The sequence below is a fragment of the Tupaia chinensis genome, unplaced genomic scaffold (assembly GCF_000334495.1).
Source record: "Tupaia chinensis unplaced genomic scaffold, TupChi_1.0 Scaffold140464_1, whole genome shotgun sequence".
Lineage (NCBI taxonomy): Eukaryota > Metazoa > Chordata > Mammalia > Scandentia > Tupaiidae > Tupaia > Tupaia belangeri.
Window position 1 is genome coordinate 815617 of NW_006200341.1, and position 7209 is coordinate 822825.

Genomic DNA, 7209 nt, shown 5'->3' on the forward strand with positions numbered 1-7209 from the left:
GCCAGAGGGGGGAAGCGGCTGCTAACTACATGGCTGCCCGGCTCCTGGCTCCTGGGGGAGGTGTGGGGGCACTGGGCCGAATCGAGCTGGCCACATCCTGCCCAGGGCATGCCTTACTGGTGCTGGCGGAGAGCCTGTGTCCTCCCCATCCCTTGCAGGCAGCCTCGGAGACCTCGGCGTCTTCGTGAGACCAGTGCCGGCTCCGACTGAGCAGCCGTGGACTTCCCGAGAGGGTGCTGAGACCCCGAGCTGGCTGCCCCCTCCAACCAGGCTTTTAGAAGGACCCTCGTTATGGGTGCCCTGCGTCCCCTGCCATTGGCTCTCAGGGAGAGATCCCGCTCTGGTCTCCGTGTCTGAAGCAGTTCTTACACGTAGCCCGGAGCCGGAGGAAGCAGCCTGGTGGCCCCTGTGGGTGCCCACTGGAGGGCATCTGCTGAAGCCGGGCACCGTGCGCTTTGGGTCGGCATCTGGGCACTCTGAAGGTCACCTGCCGCCCGCCGCAGAGCCGCGCAGGGCAGCCCCCGCCACGCTGGTGCCCTCAGTGCTGTGCTCTGAGCACCCCGCTCTCATTTGTCCTGGGCTTATTTTCTTGCTTATTTCTCACATCTTGTATGCATTTTGGTTTAGTGGTTGTAAATCCTTTCTGGAACAGGGAAGAGTGTACATACGTTCCTTTAATTCCTGTTATCTGTGGGCGAGAAACCTGCCTTCTCCCTTCCTTCTTTTTTCCTTTTAAATAACTATCCTGTTTAATCTTATGTATTATTTTTTTTTAATTATTAATTTTATTTATTAATTCATTTATTTTAATTTGATCAGAGAGAGAGAGAGAAAGTGAGACAGCAAGACACCAGGTCCAGGACTCAAACCATGGTTGGCCATGTGGGAGCGTCCAGCCCCTTAACCACGACACTACCTGCTGATCCTGATCTTATGTATTATTTTTTAAATAATTATTTTATTGAATTGTATTTATTTGTTTATTATTTTAATTTGACCAGCAAGGAGGAGAGAGAGAAAAAGAGAGAAAGCGGGAAAGTGAGAAAGCAAGCTACCAGGTTCGGGACTCGAACTGTGGTCCGCCATGGAGTCCAATGCCCTTAACCATCACACTACATGCCAGCCCTGATCTTATTTATTATTATTATTTTTAATTTGACCGGGGGGGGGGGAGTGAGAAAGCAAGCTGCCAGATCTGGGACTCGAACCATAGTCTGGAACTCGAACCATAGTCAGGGACTCGAACCATAGTCAGCTATGTGGGAGTCCAGCACCTTAACCAACACTCCACCTGCTGGTCCCCTCCCTTCTTTCATTCTGAATCTCTTTCAGACCGACTGCTCTGACAGCATACATAATAGCATTTGGGGCACTCACAGAACATCTACTCACTTTTATTTTTTTTTTTTAAGAAATGATTTATATAATTTTATTATTATTTTTTTAAAAAAATTTGCTCACCAGAGAGAGAAAGAGAGCGAGTGAGCAAGCTAGCTTCCAGGTCCAGGACTCGAGCCATAGTTGACCCTGTGGGAGTCAAGTGCCTAAACAGCCTCATCACCTCCCGGCCCTCTCCCCACCTTTGTAATGATAAAAAATAATTCGTTATAAATAACTGAAATTTAGAAACCAGAGAAGAAAGAGCGCCATCTTCAGTTTTCTTTCAGTTTGGCCTGTTCTGTAAAGAAATGTTTTAATTATGAAAGTAACATTTTCAGTAGTCAAATCTTTTGATTTAAAATCTATGGTTGCTTGTTAGCTCACAACTGCCTCCACCCCAGCTAATTGTTTTTTTTTTTTTTTTTGGAGAGATTTTTGCTATAAGGTGTGTGCGCTCACCAGAGAGACAGAGAGACAGAGAGACAGAAAGCGAGAAATCACCCCCCAGGGGTGATGGCCACGCCGCAATCCCTTCTCCTCCATTCTCCTCTCGGGATCTTGGGCACGCACGCACACATGCCCGGCGTGAGTTCTAAGCCACCGGGTCCGGGATGCGAACCGCGGTTGACTACATGGGAGTCCAGCGACATAGCCATTACACTAACTGCTGGTTCCCCTTGGCATGAGTTTTAAGCCACCGGGTCCAGGACTTGAACCGTGGTCAACTACATGGGAGTCCAGCAACATAACCATTAGGCCATCTGCTGGTCCCACTAATTTTGTTTTATAGCTCCAAATATGCCTATCTTTTGCAGAAAATTTACAAAATGTAGAAAACACAAAGAAGACCCATTAAATCCCTCTGATACCTCATCCAAAAATAACCACAGTCCATTCTGGGGCAAGAAGTTGTAAGTTATTTTTGTTTAAGTGTGCTTAGTTAAGTTCTCAGTAAACCACATGCCAGCTATGTACTGTTGCTTGTGTTTTACACGTATGTATATAATATGAATATTTACCCAGGAGAACACTCATACCATATTTGCAGTTTCGTACATAAATGTATTTCATGGAGTTTCCTTAAAATGACTCCATGTAGGGACCAGCAGGTGGCGTGGTGGTTAAGGCGTTGTACTCTCACATGGCTGACCGTGGTTTGGATCTCGGACCTGGAGGCTTGAAAATCCTGCCAGGCACGTGTGTGTGCGTGCCCCAAATCCCAAGAGGAGAATAGAGGAGAAGGGATTGCGGTGTGGCCATCACGCTGGGAGGGTGAGGTGGGGGTGACTTCTCACTTTCCCTCTCACTGTCTTGCTCTGTTTCTGTCCAGCAAGCATACAAGCCCGATGGCAAAAACCAAAAAAAAAAAAAAAAAAAAGAAAAAGAAAGAAAGTCACTGATTAGCCATGTGACTTAAGTCCTCACACAGGTATTCCTTAGCTAAGCAAATATCGGTCCAGCTGCATTGCCCAACTGTGGTTTAACGAGGTCGGAGGGGTTGCATTTAGAAACCGAGGGGGCACAGGACCAGCAGATGGCGTAATGGTTAGTCGCTGGTCTCCCAGATGGCCAACCGCAGTTTGAGTCTCGGACTCCAAGTCTTTATTTATTTATTTATTTATTTATTTTTTGAGAGGCTTTTGCTATAGGGCATGGATGCTTGCTAGAGAGATGGAAAGCGAGAAATCATCCCCCAGGAGGGATGGCCATGCTGTCATCCCTTCTCCATTCTCCTCTCGGGATCTGGGGCACGCATGCACATGTATCCGGCGTGAGTATAAGCCACCGGGTCTGGGACTCGAACCATGGTCGCCTACATGGGAGTCCAGCGACGTAGCCATTATGCTAACTGCTGGTCCCCCCAAGTCTTGAAATTCACACTGGGCATGGTGCGTGCGTGCCCAAGATCCCGAAGAGAAGGGATTGCTGTGTGGCCATCCCCCCGGGGTGGTGGTGATGTCTCGCTTTCTGTCTCTGTCTCTCTGGCGAGTGAAAGCGCCCTATAGCAAAAATCTCTTAAAAAAAAAATGAAAAAGAAACTTAGAGAAGGCTGAAAGATTTGCTTGGCACTCAAATTTCCGTTGTCTTATCTGGGCTGTACCGAGATGGGTATCAGTCCCTTGAAAATGGAGCTTTCTGGCAAGGGCTTCTGCAAATCTTCTGTTCTTTCGCTCATGCGCTCCTGGGAAGCGAAGCGTTGATGGCCAAGTCAACGTTTGGTTATGAAAACGAAGAAACTTGACCTGTCGGAGGAGGGCTAGCCCACTTCTCCATTTCCTTCCATTCTTAGAAATGATTTCTGTGCAGGATGGCGAGGGACGATTACTGTCCCAGAGCTGTGTGGGGCTACTTAAGCTCAAGGCACCCTAATTTGGAAAGATCTGCATTTCTTAAATGTGAAGGTTTTCAAAGACTTCATGTTGAGAGAGTTCCCTCAAACCACTGGTCATTTAGAACAGAAGACAACATGAGGGTTTTTGTCCCCCCCGTCCCCCGAGTTACCTAAAAAGGAACAGATAATTGGGTGGAGTTGCTGTCAGGCTACAGAGAGGCTTTTAAGGATGGTTTGAGGCTGGATGGTCTGTTTTTAAAATTAATCGGTTTCTCTTCTTGGACAAATTACACCATTTCGAGTCAAGACCGAGGCATGAATTGTGTCTGGGCGGGCTCTGCTGCTGGTATTTCCTTCACGGTCTGATGGGAGCAGAGCCAGGCTGAAGCGAATTTCCATTCCCAGTCTAAAATGAGGGGGTCAGCAGGTGGCGTGGTGGGTAAGGCAGCTGCATCCCACAGGGCCAGCTGCTTGGTTCTCGTCCTGGACCCCACGGCCCCATGAACATGCCGGGTGTGTGCGCCTGCGCATCCTCAAAACCCCGAGAGGAGGGTGGGGAGAAGGGGTTGCTGCGTGGCCACCTTCCCTGGGGGGTGACTTCTCACTCCCACCCTCTCTCTGTATCTCTCCAGCAAGCACACGCACCCTGTTGTGGAAAACTAACACTAAAACTAAGATGAAGGACGCTGCAGGCGTAAGTGAAAACACTTAAAAAAAAAAACTTGGAGTCGTGGGGCCAGCAGGTGGTGTAGTGGTGAAGGCCCTGGACTCCCACTTGGTTGACGGTGGTTCAAGTCTCAAGCCCGGTGACTTGAAACTCATGCGGGGCGCTTGCGCTAAATCCCGAGAGGAGAACGGAGGAGAAGGGATTGTGGCGTGGTCATTCCCCCGAGGGGTGATTTCTTGCTTTCTGTCTGTCTGGTGAGCGCACATGTACTATAGTAAACATCTCTTAAAAAAAATTTGAGGTTATCTTAGACTCCTGTCCTATAACATTGTCTGAGATTGGTCGTAAAACAGAATTCTAATGTAGCTTCAGATTTTTTTTTTTTTTTTTTTTTTTTTGCCATGGGGCACATATGCTCCCCAGAGAGAGACAGAACAGAGGGAAAGTAAGAAATCACTCCCCAAAGGGAATGGCCATGCCACAATCCCTTCTTCTCTCGGATTTGGGCTCACATGCACATGTGCCCTGTGCGTTTTTCAAGCCGCTGGGTCCAGGACTTCAGCCATGCATTTGGCCATGTGGAATCCGGTGCCTTAACCACCACACCTACTGCTGGCCCTAGCTTCAGGTTTTTAGCCTTAAATGGGAGAAGCTTTTTTTTTTTTAAACAGATTTTTGCTATAGGATGTGTGCACTTGCTGGAGAAATAGAGACAGAAGGCAAGAACTCCCCCCCACCACCCCTCGGGAGGGATGGCCACGCCGCATTCCCTTCTCCTCCATCGGCCTCCTGGGATCTTGGGCATGCACGCACACGTGCCCGGTGTGAGTTTCAAGCCGCTGAGTCTGGGACTCGAACCAGTCTGCCATGTGGGAGTCCAGTGCCTTGGCCTCTGTGCCACCTGCTGGCCCCAAGGGAGAAGCATTTCCCACAATTCCTTGGCTCGCCTGTGTCATCTCGAGACCCACTACTTCATATTCCCCCGTTTTCGGATCTCCCCCCTTTTTCTTTCACTGCCTCATTCTGTTGGTAAACACCTGTCTTCCGCAGTAAGTCCTGCTCCTCTGGTGCCTGGCCTGGCCGACAGTGAAGCGCTTCCCAGATAACTGTAGCTCCTTAGGGCCAGCAGGTGGCGTGGTGGTTAAGACACTGGACTCCCACATGGCCAACCGTGGTTCCAGTCCCGGAACCGGTGGCTTGCTTTCTCACTTTCTCTCTCTCTCTCTCTCTCTCTCTGTGTGTGTGTCTCTGGTCAAATTAAAATAAATAAATAAATTATGAAATGATTCTTTTAACAAAAAACAATAGCCCCTTAACCCTCTCGAGCGCCTGTAGGGAAGTACGCCCCAGGTTACAGATAAGGAAACTGAGGCAGAAGAACTTCGGAGTGGAAGCAGGATCCTCACTCCCTCCGTCGGCCTGGTTCCAGAGAGCACCCTGCTAACCATCCTGTGCTACAGATCATCTTTTTGTTGTTATTTGAAGGTGGGAATTGGCTTATTCCACCTCCTGGGTAATATCGTGGTGCTTTGGTGTTTTTGCGGCTTCGGGGGCAGCTCCTCGGGGCCTCCTCTGAATTTGGCGTGTTTCATGACACAGGTTTTAGTTCAGGAGCATGGTGTGCGTTTGCTGTAAGCTAAAGGGGAGTTCATTTCTTTTTCCGTTGTCCTTTTAAAATCCGGTATAAGGTGGGACCAGCAGTTAACGTAATGGCTATGTTGCTGGACTCCCACGTAGTCGACTGCAGTTCGCATCCTGGACCCGGCAGCTTAAACTCATGCCGGGCGCATGTGCGTGCGTGCCCAAGATCCCGAGAGGAGAACGGAGGAGAAGGGATTGTGGTGTGACCATCCCCCCTGGGGGGTGATTTCTCGCTTTCTGTCTCTGTCTTTCTGGAGAGCGCACGCGCCCTGTAGCCAAAAAAATCCCACTTAAAAAAAAAAAGAATTATTTTACTTATGATGATTATTTTAAAAAATTTTCTATAGGGCATGTGCATTCACCAGAGAGAGACAGAGGGGAAATGAGAAAGCAAGCTGCCAATTCCAAGACTCGAACCTTGGTCAGCCATGTGGGTCAAGCTGCCAATTCCAAGACTCAAACCTTGGTCAGCCATGTGGGAGTACGGCACCTCAACCTCCACACCACCTCCGGGCCCTCAGGACAATTTATTTCATCTTATTATTATTATTTTAAATTTGTTGTAGGGCACCTGTGCTCACCAGAGAGAGACGGGGGCGGGAAGAGTGAGAAAGCAAGTTGCCTGGTCCAGGATTCGAACTGCGGTTGGCCATGTGGGAGTCCAGCGTCTTAAGCAGCATGCCACCTGCTGGCCCTGCTGTTTATTGTCCAGCTTTCGTTTTCTGTGGGAGGAGGGAGCACACCCTCTGTGAAAACAAAGCGCAGTGGCTGGCACGGTGACCGTAGTACCCTGGGGTTCTGCGTGTGCTGAATTTACACACGTGAGTTCTTCATTAAAGAGTGAAGTGGCATGAAGATAGATAGGGCGTGGGGATTAAGGTGCTGGACTCCCACATGGCTGACTGCAGTTCAAGTCCCCTACCCGGCAGCTTCTATATCATGCCTGACGCGTGTGCGTGCGTGCCCAGATCCTGAGAGGAGGATGGAAGAGAAGGGATCACACCCCGGAGGGTAGGGTGAGTTCTCACTTTCCCTCTCTTGGGCCGTCTCCTGTGGACGCATGCACCCCATGGCAGAAACCTAAAAGAAATGGTTATGATGGTAAGATTTTTGTTAGCTTTATTTTATCACAGTTTTCCTTCTTTTTTTTTTTTTTTTTTTTTTCCCAGGGGAAGGGTGGCCCCCCAAA

At 49.1% G+C, this 7209-nt stretch overlaps 1 protein-coding gene across 1 annotated transcript in view; it reads left to right on the forward strand.

Moving 5' to 3' along the window:
- Positions 1 to 7209, forward strand: part of CHSY1 (chondroitin sulfate synthase 1) — a gene marked incomplete at its 5' end in the record, with an annotated part of 88960 nt that overhangs the window by 14177 nt on the left and 67574 nt on the right.